Source organism: Ranitomeya variabilis, chromosome 5 (assembly GCF_051348905.1).
Source record: "Ranitomeya variabilis isolate aRanVar5 chromosome 5, aRanVar5.hap1, whole genome shotgun sequence".
Taxonomy (NCBI): domain Eukaryota; kingdom Metazoa; phylum Chordata; class Amphibia; order Anura; family Dendrobatidae; genus Ranitomeya; species Ranitomeya variabilis.
In genome coordinates, this window is record NC_135236.1 from 132,108,721 (window position 1) to 132,123,733 (window position 15,013).

Consider the following 15,013-nt stretch of genomic DNA (forward strand, 5'->3'; position numbering starts at 1 on the left):
TTCTCATCTTAGTTGTCTGCTGCCAAATTGAATGTGAGATGTTACGGCCGGAGAAATCAGGACACAAATGCAAGCAATTGTCTCGAAAGATTTCCTGATCTTTAATGGTCGGACCGCTCTTTTTATAAGAGAAATCGGGCGGTCTCAGCACATTACATCATGGGTTTTCCCAACTTATCAATTATGACAAAACTCTTTTGATCTTACATGTTCTATGTTATTATCTTTATTACTATAGTATCATTATTCTAATGATTATTGCTTTTAGTCTAATTCTGTACCGCTATCGGCCTAATGGCTGTTTTGGGTCAAGCTGACATCTGTCTATGCACGCATTCTATTTATCTTTGGTTTATTGGGGATCAATTCACCTACGTGCAGGTACATTTACTCTCGATAAGACTAGGGGATTTACACGGATCTTGGTACATCCTGGTACAGAGTAACAAACAGAATTTAGTCTTATAACAGTGAATTAGAAAACCTTAAAGTGACATGAATCTAATGTTCAGCAAAGCGTCCATATAAGTTTGATTCCAGTATATCTTCATATGCCATACATTCTCCCCTTAACAGCATCGTACGCAGTGAAGAAGCAGTGACCCACAAATTCAAACCCAAAAGTCTCTTTTAATGTGTTTCTTCACAGCATTAAAGTCCAATTCACATAAATGCATATAACTTCAGTGGATATTATAAGTGACCAGTTTACACCTGTTCAAAGCAATACATATCACATGGCTTTAGATTTGCGGTCCCTGAACAGGCCAGACTTCCCTTGTCCAGTTTCCCTGGGCGACCGCACGCCATCTCACAGTCTCTGTACATCTCCATACACACAGCCTCATGTGTTGCAGACACTACACATGCCAGCCCTCCTCTGACTAGTTCTCGTGGGTGTCCTGCATCGCTGTATCACAGTCTCTTTACAGACTTTTTACTCACACAGTCGTACACAGTTCAGGATATCCTCCGGATAGCAGCCAGGCACCATATCCACCTGTTTGCAATCGTTGCACATGCTAGTCCTCTTTCGGGCACAGGACATCTACCTCCGGGCACAGGACTGTCCACATCCGACTCCTTCGGGCACAGGACATCCACCTCCGGGCACAGGACTGTCCACATCCGAGACCAGTACCATGGATCACTTGCATCTCTGTGTACGCTGCGGGTGCCAGGCTATTCACCTGCCCTGGGTGCTGGCTCTGCTGGCCTCCATGCACTCTGCAGACCAGCACACACCAGACTGACAATGACGTGCACCTCGCACACCTGACACAACACCTGACACACCCATACCCCTTACTGCAGGGTTTTTAAACACACACAAACCTGTAGCCTTCAGCCAACTGGAAAACCCAGACCGGAAATCCGTGACTCTCATGCACACCTATGGACTTCATCCGTCTGCATGCACATTCTGGGGAGAACAAACAGCGCCCCCTAGCTGTATCAGAGGCCACAGTGTTGTGAATTCTGTTTGTGGGCTCCCCCGGTGGTGTTTTATGGTATTGCCACTTATTTGCCTTCTTCTGTCCTTGATCACCTGTTGACACCCATTAGGGGAGTTTCCTATTTAAGCCTGCTTGGCTGCTGGTCTGATGCCGGCCAACAATGTATCAGTAGCATTCTGTTGCATTCTCCTGCCTCAAGTTCCAGTTCAGCTAAGTTGAATTTTGTTCCTAGTTAATGCTATTTTTGTCCAGCTATCTGCAATGTGACTCTCTGTAGCTGGAAGCTCTCGTGGACTGGAATTGCCACTCCAGTGGCATGAGTTGTCACTGGAGTTTTAAAGTAATTTCAGGATGGTGTTTTTGAGTAGTGTTTTGAAGTTGACCGTGAAGTAACTCTTTCCTGTACTTCTGCTATCTAGTAAGCGGACCTCACTGTGCTAAATCTGCTGTTCATCCTACGTATGTCTTTTCCTCTTGACTCACCGTCAATATTTGTGGGGGCCTCCTATCTCCTTTTGGAGTTCATCTCTGGAGGTAAGGCAGGCCTGTATATTCCTCTAATAGGGGTAGTTAGATCTCCGGCTGGCGCGTGGTGTCTAGGGCATCGTAGGAAACACTCCCCGGCTACTTCCAGTGTCGTGTCAGGTTCAGGTCACGGTCACTTTAGTTTCCATCACCCGAGAGCTAGTCCGTTGTTATTTTTGATTTCCCTGCCATTGGGAAAATCATAACACCACAGCCTCACATATCCTCCCCACTGTTCATACCTGTGGGGTTGAACACTTGTTACCCCGTATGGGCGCAAGGTAATAAGGCATCCGTATGACCCTGTGACATCCCCGCCCAAAACAACGTTTTCAGTTTCTCCTGCCATTACCTCTAGGGGGAGCCTATCGGGATTACACTCTGACCAGGGCCGTATTTGGCCTTTATGCTGCCCTAGGCACTTTTCATGGTTGCGCTCCTTACTGACATCACACACTGAGTCTGTGCACACGCCATCTATTTAAGGCAGATGCACTCTGTAAAACGCTTTAAAAAGCGCTAACAAACACAAAAAGAATGAACGCCTGCACTTGCTGTACACAGGTTCAGTCTTTTGAGCGTTTTTTTAACACCTTCAGCTTCTCAAAGTCATCTATAGGAATATGCCCCCCAATCCCTATTCTAAAGTGTCAGCCACCCCCAAATCGCCAGCCTGCATCGCACCAGTCTCCAGGGGCTGGCTGGCAAATTTTAGCCTTGGGGGCAAGCACAGCAGTGGCCCATGAGTAGCGGCCCATCGTTAAAAAGGTTGTCCGATCTTAAGCTTCAAGTCTAAAGTCACTATACAGTATGTGAATCCTCACATCATGTGCACTGTGCGCTGTGAGGATTCTCTGGTACTGGTGGTGGGATCAGGCAGTTATATGATGCAGGGACAGAACCACCACCAGTACTGTAGATGAATGCAGTGTCAGAACCACCATCAGTAGATGAATGCAGCGATACAACCACCATCAGTAGATGAATGCAGGGTGAGAACCACCATCAGTAGATTAATGCAGCGATACAACCACCACCAGTAGATGAATGCAGGGTCAGAACCACCATCAGTAGATTAATGCATCGATACATCCACCATCAGTAGATGAATGCAGCGATAAAACCACCATCAGTAGATGAGTGAAGGGTCAGAACCACCATCAGTAGATGAATGCAGCGATAAAACCACCATCAGTAGATGAATGCAGGGTCAGAACCACCATCAGTAGATGAATGCAGCGATAAAACCACCATCAGTAGATGAGTGAAGGGTCAGAACCACCATCAGTAGATGAATGCAGGGTCAGAACCACCATCAGTAGATGAATGCAGGGTCAGAACCACCATCAGTAGATGAATGCAGGGACAGAACCACCACCAGTACTGTAGATGAATGCAGGGTCAGAACCATCATCAGTAGATGAATGCAGGGTGAGAACCATCATCAGTAGATGAATGCAGGGTCAGAACCACCATCAGTAGATGAATGCAGCACCATGCTTATTATGGTGGTCAATTTCAGTGTTAGATCAGCCCCATGATACACTTGTATGACATGAACATGTACCTCCCAGTATGTCCTTAACTATGGTAAGGAGATACTGGGAGTTGTTGTTACCTTCGTCATCAGACTGTGGACCACACAGGAACCTCACCTACTTATGAGATGTACTAAGCCCATTAGGGCTAAACTTTTTGGGTGTTGGCCAGTGATCCGCAGCCCCTGTCCTCACAGGGCATGATTTTGTATTTTTGTGTGTTTTTTAAATGTTTTTAATATTTTTGTGTGGTTTACATATAGTCTAATAAATTTTGATATATTTTTTATGGTGATCCCTGCATGAATGCATGACGGTCACATGTCTGCTCCGTCTAAAGTGCTGCCGGCTTTTGAACGTAGGTGATTCCTCGTGTTGATTGAACAGTGCGGAATCACTGAGTCCAATATATTGTACAGGTGACATTTATCTGGCAGAGACGGAGCGTCGCCACAAAATAAATAGACATGCTGCAGTCTGTAAAAGACGAGCCGCACATGTGTCTCCGCAGGAAAGCCGGAGGCGTCATTGCATGCATAGTGGAGATGGGATTTCATGAAATCCCATGCACTATGCTGTAACATCTGAACGCAGTGGGTGTACGTAGCGTCCAACACGCAGTGGGTACTGAACGGGGGAACATACCCACACACTCTCATACACACACACACTCTTAGGGCTCATACTCACATGCGAGAAACTCGGACAGAGTCTCGCATGTCAATACCCGGCACTGCACCCGGCACTCAGGAGCGGAGCTGTAGTGTCGGGTATTGATGTGTCAGACTTGTCCTAGTTGCTCGCATGTGAGTATGAGCCCTTACACACACACAAACTCATATAGACACACACACAATGCCATGCAGCTGCCCTCATGGACTACTAACACCATGGCCCATTCCCTATACAAAGCAAATTACAGATCTCTAATGTTGAGCAGCTCAGTATCTGCTCCTCATTGGAGTGCTGCTCACCATTCTCAAGCCGGCTGCTGCGTCCCTGCCTCTTCTGCCCTGCTCCACGTTGCCAGCAGAGTGATGAGGTCGCAGCATGATGACATCATCACTCTGCTGCACGCTAGGCCAAGGCACGGGAACAAGCTGCTCCAGACTCTCCCGTCACCAGTATATAGCTGCTCCAGACTCCCCCCTGTCACTAGTATATAGCTCCTCCAGACTCTCTTGTCACCAGTATATAGCTGCTCCAGACTCCCCCGTCACCAGTATATAGCTGCTCCAGACTCCCCCGTCACTAGTATATACCGTAGCTCCTCCAGACTCTCCTGTCACCAGTATATAGCTGCTCCAGACTCTCCCGTCACCAGTATATAGCTGCTGCAGACTCTCCCATCACCAGTATATAGCTGCTGCAGACTCCCCTGTCACCAGTATATAGCTGCTGCAGACTCCCCCGTCACCAGTATATAGCTGCTGCAGACTCCCCCGTCACCAGTATATAGCTGCTCCAGACTCCCCCCCCGTCACCAGTATATAGCTGCTCCAGACTCCCCCCCCCCCGTCACCAGTATATAGCTCCTCCAGACTCTCCCCTGTCACCAGTATATAGCTGCTCCAGACTCCCCCCTGTCACCAGTATATAGCTGCTCCAGACTCCCCCCTGTCACCAGTATATAGCTGCTCCAGACTCCCCCCTGTCACCAGTATATAGCTGCTCCAGACTCTCCCGTCACCAGTATATAGCTGCTCCAGACTCTCCCCTGTCACCAGTATATAGCTGCTCCAGACTCCCCCCTGTCACCAGTATATAGCTGCTCCAGACTCCCCCCTGTCACCAGTATATAGCCCCCCATCTTCAGCTCTATGAGCAGTGAAGTTTATCAATGTAGTTTGGCACTTTTGAACTGAAGACCCAACTTTGGGCTGTTAGTAATGTGACCCTTCCTTATTTAGCATTGGTGATGCAGCAGATAAATAGAAGCAACGTAGTAACTTCGGTTACTATACCTTTAAAGGTACCGTCACATTAAGCGACGCTGCAGCGATAGCGACAGCGATGCCGATCGCTGCAGCGTCGCTGTTTGGTCGCTGGAGAGCTGTCACACAGACCGCTCTCCAGCGACCAACGATGCCGAGGTCCCCGGGTAACCAGGGTAAACATCGGGTTGCTAAGCGCAGGGCCGCGCTTAGTAACCCGATGTTTACCCTGGTTACCAGCGTAAAAGTTAAAAAAACAAACAGCACATACTCACCAGCGCGTCCCCCAGCCTCTGCTTCCTGACACTGACTGAGCTCCGGCCCTAACAGCACAGCGGTGACGTCACCGCTGTGCTTTCACTTTCAGTTTAGGGCCGGCGCTCAGTCAGTGTCAGGAAGCAGAGGCTGGGGGACGCGCTGGTGAGTATGTGCTGTTTGTTTTTTTAACTTTTACGCTGGTAACCAGGGTAAACATCGGGTTACTAAGCGCGGCCCTGCACTTAGTAACCCGATGTTTACCCTGGTTACCAGTGTAAAATATCGCTGGTATCCTTGCTTTTGCTGTCAAACACGGCGATACACGGCGACCTAGCGACCAAATAAAGTGCAGACCTTCTAGCAACGACCAGCAATTTCACAGCGGGATCCAGATCGCTGCTGCGTGTCAAATACAGCGATATCGCTATCCAGGTCGCTGCAACGTCACGGATCGCTGGCGATATCGCCTAGTGTGACGGTACCTTTAGAAGCTTCAAGTTTGTGCACACAATGCCGTGGCTAGCTGTAATCTGAGAAGGGGGAGTGATGAAGCAGCAGGGAGCCAGGAAGGATGAGAAGGTGAAAGCACCGCTGTATAGAGCCAGGGAGGCTCTGGCTGCTAGCGTCCCTGGAAACCAGGGAAATCCAAGATGGACGGCGGCTACTGGAATAAGTGTGACACTGTGACCTCACAAGGTACGGAGGCCTGGAAATACCAAAAATGCAACCCATTTCATGGGCTGTCTGACGAAGGGAGGGAGGGAAGGGGAGGTTAAAAAAAAAAAAAAAAAAAAAAGTTCTTCTCTGTCTTGGTGCCGCCCCCTGCAGCCTCCCGCCCCTAGGCACGTGCCCTCCAGTGCCTAGTGGCAAATACGGCCCTGACTCTGACCTTAATTTGGCGACCCCTATGGCAGGTATCTCAATATTTTCAGGTTCTATGCCCAAAACAGTACATAAACACATTCTCTGCTGCAACTGCAGCGCCTCTAACTGCTGCTGCGCAGACTTCGTGGACCCGCTAATCCACAGCAAATCTTCATAACCCCACCGAGTTACCTCCAGAAGCCTTCAATCTTCATGGCCCCGCCGAGCCACAGCAAGCTGTCTTGAGAAGGAAAAAGCCGACTTTGCACAATGCTATGCAGCACGCTTTGGGGTATGCCTCAGTTCACACTGCCCGCATTCTCTCTTCACCATATGTAAATCTGCAGTAGCATCGTACGCAGTGAAGAAGCAGTGACCCACAAATTCAAACACAAAACTCTCTTTTAATGTGTTTCTTCACAGCATTAAAGTCCAATTCACATAAATGCATATAACTTCAGTGGATAATATCAGTGACCAGTTTACACCAGTTCAAAGCAATACATATCACATGGCTTTAGATTTGCGGTCCCTGAACAGGCCAGACTTCCCTTGTCCAGTTTCCCTGGGCGACCGCACGCCATCTCACAGTCTCTATATGTCTTCATACACACAGTCTCATGTGTTGTAGACACTACACATGCCAGCCCTCCTCTGACTAGTTCTCGTGGGTGTCCTGCATCGCTGTATCACAGTCTCTTTACAGACTCTTTACTCACACAGTCGTACACAGTTCAAGATATCCTCCGGATAGCAGCCGGGCACCATATCCACCTGTTTGCAATTGTTGCACATGCTAGTCCTCTTTTGGGCACAGGACATCCACCTCCGGGCACAGGACTGTCCACATCCGACTCCTTCAGACACAGGACATCCACCTCCGGACACAGGACTGTCCACATCCGAGACCAGTACCATGGATCACTTGCATCTCTGTGTACGCTGCGGGTGCCAGGCTATTCAGCTGCCCTGGGTGCTGGCTCTGCTGGCCTGTGCCTCCATGCACTCTGCAGACCAGCACACACCAGACTGACACTGACGTGCACCTTGCACACCTGACACAACACCTGACACACCAATACCCCTTACTGCAGGGTTTTTAAACACACACAAACCTGGAAAACCCGGACCGGAAATCCGTGACTCTCATGCACACCTATGGACTTTATCCGTCTGCATGCACATTCTGGGGAGAACAAACAGCGCCCCCTAGCTGTATGAGAGGCCACAGCCTCACACTCCATATTGGAAACAGACGAGAAATCAGCTGTAGTTATAAGAAAAGGGCCGCAGTTATAAGAAAAGGTTACCATGTTGTCCCAAGGAAAGCACCTTCCTTGGGACAAATTGTTGCACCAAGTGAAGTAAAAACTCTAAGATAGACAGTAGAAAAAATTGGTTATTAATTACTGGATTTTTTAAATCTGGCATGAACTCTTTTAACATGTGTTCATATGCCAAGAAATTAAGAGTTTTTTTGATTCCTCAAAGAAAGCCGAGTTTCCTATTAAAACTTTCGTCAGTTTCCAATCATATTTTGTTGTGTATGTCATGGAGTGCTGCCACTGCAACTTAAAATAAATTGGCTGTACAACTTGCCAACTAAAAGTTTGCATTAGGGAGCACATCTATGACATACACAACCAATTCTCATAAGCGAATATCTCAGGCATCAAAGCATTTAATTGAAAACATCATAGTAACACATCAGGAATAATGGTTTATGCCATCGAACAGGTATTCTCCAGTAATAGAGGGGAAACACAGAGGCCGCTTTGAAAAGACATGAGGCTTGGTGGATATCCAATTTTAATACAAGGGACCAATGGGTTTGAATCTTAGAAAGGATATAATGCTCCATTATTAGTTATCTACCGTATATACTCGAGTATAAGCCGACCCGAGTACAAGCCGAGGACCTAATTTTGCCACTGAAAACTGGGTAAGCTTATTGACTCGAGTATAAGCCGGGTATGCATTGTTCCCTCATCCCTGTCCTGCTATGCGTGCCTCCCCCATCATGTCCTGCTATGTGTGGTTCCCTCTGTTGTATGCATGGTTCCCTGGTCCCACTTGGCTCCCCCGGTCCCGCATGGCTCGGCTCCTCTTGTCCCCCATGGCTCACCCACCACCGTCCTACTCACCCTCCTCACGCCGTCGCTGCATCTCCGTTGTCCCGGCGTGGCAGCTCTTCTTGTGCTCAGCGGTCACATGGTACCACTCATTAAGGTAATGAATATGCGCTCCACGCCTATGGGAGTGGAGACGCGTGCATATTCATTACCTTAATGAGTGGTACCACGTGATCGCTGAGCACAGGAAGAGCTGCCAGCGCCGAGACGGAGATGCAGCGACGGCACGAGGGTGAGTATGATGTCTTCCATTAGCCGGCAGCTGCAGCTGTCACTGTGCCACAGCCGCCAGCTCCTGCCGATGCTCTGCCGTTCCCCCTCCCCACCAGCATTCTGGACAATGACTCGTGTATAAGCCAAGGGGTGCAGTTTCAGCACAAAAAAAGTCCTGAAAATCTCAGCTTATACACGAGTATATACGATATATTTTCCATCAAAGGAAGTGAAAGATTGAATGAATTTGGATCATAATGTTCCTATTCTTCCCATTGTTTATGATGCATTGAGGTATAACTATTTACAGACAACAGAAATACTGTAATAACAAGAATTCATTTATAAAAATATTAATTTCTTTAAGCATATATGCTTTTGCAACATCAGTAACCATGTAAAATATAATATACTATATACCTTTCCTTTTTGCATATATCATACCTATTATATGCATAATACATTTCCATATGTTTGATTTTTGTGCAATTATTGCACAGTGTTGTATATATGATGCATCTTTTGTATCTTGTCTTGTATACGTATCTATTATTGTAAGTGCATCAAACATTTTGTATATCTAGTACATTATATGTCACTTGTTCTTGTCAGTATTATCATGGGTTTTGTTTTCTGTGCATGTGAAGGGGTTAATCTGATTAAATGTTAATTAGGTATCAAATGTCCTATATACAGTGGGTACTGAAAGTATTCAAACCCCTTTAAATTTTTCACTCTTTGTTTCATTGCAACCATTTGGTAAATTCAAAAAGTTCATTTTTTTTCTCATTAATGTATACTCTGCACCCAATCTTGACTGAAAAAAACAGAAATGTAGAAATTTTTGCAAATTTATTAAAAAAGAAAAACTGAAATATCACATGGTCATAAATATTCAGACCCTTTGCTCAGTATTGAGTAGAATCACACTTTTGAGCTAGTACAGCCATGAGTCTTCCTGTGAATGATGCAACAAGTTTTTCACCCCTGGATTTGGGGATCCTCGGCCATTCTTCCTTGCAGATACTCTCCAGTTCCGTCAGGCTGGATGGTGAACGATGGTGGACAGCCATTTTCAGGTCTCTCCAGAGATGCTAAATTGGGTTTAGGTCAGAGCCCTGGCTGGGCCAGTCAAGAATAGTCACAGAGTTGTTCTGAAGCCACTCCTTTGTTATTTTAGCTGTGTGATTAAGGTCATTTTCTTGTTGGAAGGTGAACCTTCGGCCAAGCCTGAGGTCCAGAGCATTCTGGAAGAGGTTTTCATCCAAGATATCTCTGTACTTAGCCGCGTTCATTTTTCTTTCAATGACAACCAGTCGTCCTGTTCCTGCAGCTGAAAAACATCCCCATAGCATGATGCTGCCACCACCATGTTTCACTGTTGGTATTGTATTGGGCAGGCAATGAGCAGTGCCTGGTTTTCTCCACACATACCGTTTAGAAGTATCACCAAAAAGTCTATCTTCGTCTCATCAGACCAGAGAATCTTATTTCTCATAGTCTGGGAGTCCTTCTTGTGTTTTATAGCAAACTCTATGTGGGCTTTCATATGTGTTGCACTGAGGAGAGGCTTCCATCGGGCCACTCGCCTATAAAGGCCCGGCTGGTGGAGGGTTGCAGTGATAGTTGACTTTGTGAAACTTTCTCCCATCTCCCTACTTCATCTCTGCAGCTCAGCCACAGTGATCTTGGGGTTTTTCTTTACCTCTCTCACCAAGGTTCTTCTCCCATGATTTCTCAGTTTGGCTGGACAGCCAGGTCTAGGAAGACTTCTGGTGGTCCAAAACTTCTTCCATTTTAGGATTATGTAGGCCACTGTGTTTTTAGGAACCTTGTGTACTGCAGAAATGTTTTTGTAACCTTGGGCCAGATCTGTCCCTTGCCACAATTCTGTCTCTGAGCTCCTTGGCCAGTTCCTTTGACCTCATGATTCTCATTTGGTCTGACATGCACTGTGAGGTGTTATATAGACAGGATTGTGTCTTTCCAAATCAAGTCCTATCAGTTTAATTAAAGGAAACCTGTCACCCCCCTCCATGGCCTATTAAATTAAAAGAGCCACCTTCAGCAGCAGTAAGGCTGCATTCTGTGAAGGTGGCTCTTATGTTTATTATCCCTAGGACCACTGAAATAATGAGTTTTATAAATTTCCCGCCATACCTCTATTGAGTCAGGGAGGTATGTTTTCTCCTCCTGACCCAACTGCCTCACAGCCATCCATCAACCCCCTCTGTCCTTCGAGCGCCACCTCCTCTCTTTCTCATGATGTCACCGGCGCCTGCGCTTTGCAATCAGTTCTCGGGCATGCGCCGTGCACGCTGCCCAGGAACTTACAGCAGGTGATGTAAGGATATCGCGCCTGCATGTAGCGGAGGTCATGCAGATAGTGCCAATGTCTCATGAGATTTGTGAAGTCATGCGAGACTTCTACACTTCTATCAAGGAGCACGGTGACCCGCTCCACTGCGCAGGTGCCAGAATACATCATAACACACTGCGGGGAGGGATCTGGGGCCTCCGCTACATGCAGGCACAATATCCTTACATCACCTGATGTAAGTTCCCGGGCAGTGCGCATGGTGCATGCCCGAGAACTGATTGCAGAGCGCAGGCGCCAGCGACGTCACAAGAAAGAGAGGTGGCGGCGCCTGGAGGACAGAGAGGGATGATGGACCATTGCGAGGCAGTTGAGTCAGGGGGAGAAAACATACCTCCTTGACTCAATAGAGGTATGGCGGGAAATTTATAAAACTCATTATTTCAGCATTCCTAGGGATAATAAATAGTGATGAGCGAATATACTCATTACTCAAGATTTCTCGAGCATGCTCGGGGGTCCTCCGAGTATTTTTTAGTGCTCGGAGTTTTAGTTTTTCTTGCCGCAGTTGAATATTTACATCTGTTAGCCAGCATAAGTACATGTGGGGGTTGCCTAGTTGCTAGGGAATCCCCACATGTACTTAAGCTGGCTATCAGATGTAAATCATTCAACTGCGGCAAGAAAAACTAAAAATGCCGAGCACTAAAAAATACTCGGAGGACCCCCGAGCATGCTCGAGAAATCTCGATTAATGAGTATATTCGCTCATCACTAATAATAAACATTAGAGCCACCTTCACAGAATGCAGCTTTAGTGCTGCTGAAGGTGGCTCTCTTACTTTAATAGGCCCTGGGAGGGTGACAGGTTCCTGTTAAGCACAGCTGGACTCCAATGAAGGAGTAGAACCATCACAAGGAGGATCACAAGGCAATGGACAGCATGTGACTTAAATATGAGTGTCTGAGCAAAGGATCTGAATACTTATGACCATGTAATATTTCAGTTTTTCTTTTTTAATAAATATGCAAAACTTTCTACATTTCTGGGTTTTTTTCAGTCAAGATGGGGTGCAGAGTGTACATTAATGAGAAAAAAACTGAACATTTTGTATTTACCAAATGGCTTCAGTGAAACAAAGAGTGAAACATGTAAAGGGGTCTGAATACTTTCCATACCCACTGTATGTCTCAACCCTTACCATTGTATGGTAACATGATTAAGGGTTTTGCTATCTAAATTGAGTTATTTTATCTCCTACCATGGCATTTTAATTCACTGACTGGAGTGTTTTCTTTTCACACCAATAAAGAAAAGGTTTTGGATTTTCGTGAAACTGGATTTTTCTTTCTTTGGATTTTTCTTTCTTTGCTAATCAGGAGAGGGGAGAGTCTGCAGCACTGAGGAGAAGCAGGTAGGTGCTGGGAAATGTAGTTTTAGCAGTGCAAGAATAGGATTGCTGAAATTCAGCTACATGTAGCTGGATGTATAGAGAGTCAGATGTAAATTCAAAAGGTATAATAGTACAAAACAGAATCTTTATGCTGGGCTTGGTCTGTACATTAACAAGAAGAATGCTTTTACAGTGTTTTGTGAAAAATGATGTGATTGTGGGAATAACCCTTTGAAATGGAGATTGTCAATGCCATTGCCAGCAAGCCTGTTAACAAGAGGAAATGTGACGCATCCTCATTAGACATTGGCAGACATTCCTGGAGAATGTATTTATCCAAAAATATGCCAAGGATACCAATGGCACGTAAAGCAGCCTGGTAGGGATGTACAATAATCATCCTCTATGTGCCTAAGCAGATATGATTAAATGTTTATTTCCATTGGAAGACATGCAGAAACCCGATTCTGGCCTTTTAACTCTAGGATACAGGAAAAGTTGCCAATAGAGCCAAAAATAAGTCATGAAAACCCAGACACTCATCTTAAATATCTCCTCTACCAGATGAATGACCCAGAGCTAGAAGGATTCTCAAGATTATAAATAACTTTGCAGTCCAATGAAACATATAGCAGAGGATTGTTCTGGAACATCGCTACAGATCTGAATGACGAGAAGCATTTCCCCAGTGCTGATGTATAAAGCAGCCTGTGTTTTCATGACATCTTTACACAATTGTAGCTTATGGCATGATGTCACACACCTTCGTGCAGTCTACTAGTTAGGAGGACTCATGATTAGACGCTTGGTTAACAAGCAGCACATTTGCTTTCTACGTCTGGCTTTTTCAAGGCTCAGTTTGAGCTCAATGGATTCTTATTTCAAGGCAAAAAAAAGTTGAAAGTTGTCCGACACACTAAATAAGTCTTCCTTCTCTTGATTTTCAATGAACGGGATTTATAGATTTTCTTAAGTAGGATTAGTGGATTTTAGCATGGAAGTTGCATCAATCTCAACCTTGGGCACCCAGAGAATACATGAATAGGGGGTTTACGGTGCTTCACACACTGTACAGTTCTAATGAATTTTCCAGGTTGTTTTTTACTTTATTTTTGTTGAAACTTGCTACTTTAAAAATGAGCTGTCATTTCCCAAACATGTAATTTTTTTACCTGGTGTAAATGTGGCTGTTCTCTTGAATCTGGCAATGTTTTACTTTTTCTCCTACACTTTTACATTCCTGAGATATGACCCCCTCTTCTCTGTATATAATTCTAGTCTTTTTAGACAACTGGGCATTAGGGTGACAATGTGTTCTATAGAAAAAATTAAAACTAGTTTTATTCAAAGTCTTACCCCGTATAATTGTTACACATAATGATCGCTAGTTTCCATTCAAAAATCGTTTCTTGTGGTTGTGTTTAAAAGGTGGCTCACTGTCACTGTCAGCCCCTGAACGCTAAATAGCTATTAAAATAGGATTTGGGTAGTTTTTATATAGAGCACCAATAAGGGCCCCACCACTCCTTGAAACTCTCTCCAATTTTCTTCTTTGTAATTTGTAAAAAATATTAAATATTATTAATGTTAGTTTATATTTCCTGTTTCAAAGTAAACTTGCCAGATTTCAGACATCTTTCAGTATTATTCACTGTTTTAGGTAAGTCTAAGCTCTGAATATCTACGCAGCAGCCTACACCACTCCCATGCGTCTTTTACTTTCTCATGAACTTTTTGCCAAAAATTCACTTTCATTTCTAATAGTAATTTGCAAGTGTTGATCAGCGATATTAGGGTGAGTTGCAGCAACTAGGGATGAGCGAATCCCTGTGTATTTGGCTTTGGCCACAATCCCTGTCCAGCCTGCACTGGAAGTGAATGGAGTGGAAGGTGAACATGCGCAGTAGCACACACTCAGACTCCATTCTCTGTCCCAGCTTCCGTCCCAGACAATAAAGATTGTTGAAAGGCTGAATGCAGGGCAGCCAATCAATTTGTAGCTGTAGCCCTCACGCAATCATTGGCACAGGTTGCTAATGGCGAAGGAGAAGATGTATTTCCGAATACGCAATGATTCGCTCATCCCTAGAAATGTATCACATTTTAATTAAATGCAGTTTTATGCTTGCTATTTAGGCCCCCCGTAGATTTAGTCACTGTTGTCCGAAAAAAATGGCGTCTTCAAATTGCAGACTTGATTTCCTGCACTGTACAGAATCACAACCAACATATATCAGTGTTACCGTCACAGCCAGCGAAGAACTTCGGTTCTGGGAGAAAGCAAAAATCCCGACAAGGCAACAATATCACGTGGTCAGTAAGGTGAAGAGCCTGTTTGTCAACGGAAGAGTCTCAAGCAGAATGCTAAACAGCAAACCAAA

At 45.4% G+C, this 15,013-nt stretch overlaps 1 protein-coding gene across 2 annotated transcripts in view; it reads left to right on the top strand.

Moving 5' to 3' along the window:
* CILP (cartilage intermediate layer protein) overlaps positions 1-15,013 on the top strand; it is an 89,733-nt gene that overhangs the window by 23,589 nt on the left and 51,131 nt on the right. Inside the window, exon 1 of one of the 2 annotated variants that reach the window (XM_077263316.1) lies at positions 12,551-12,653. The exons of the other annotated variant lie outside the window; for it this stretch is intronic. The gene's annotated coding sequence lies outside the window, so the exon portion shown is untranslated. Of the gene's footprint in view, positions 1-12,550; positions 12,654-15,013 lie in introns of those variants that run through there. 2 annotated transcript variants of the gene reach the window in all.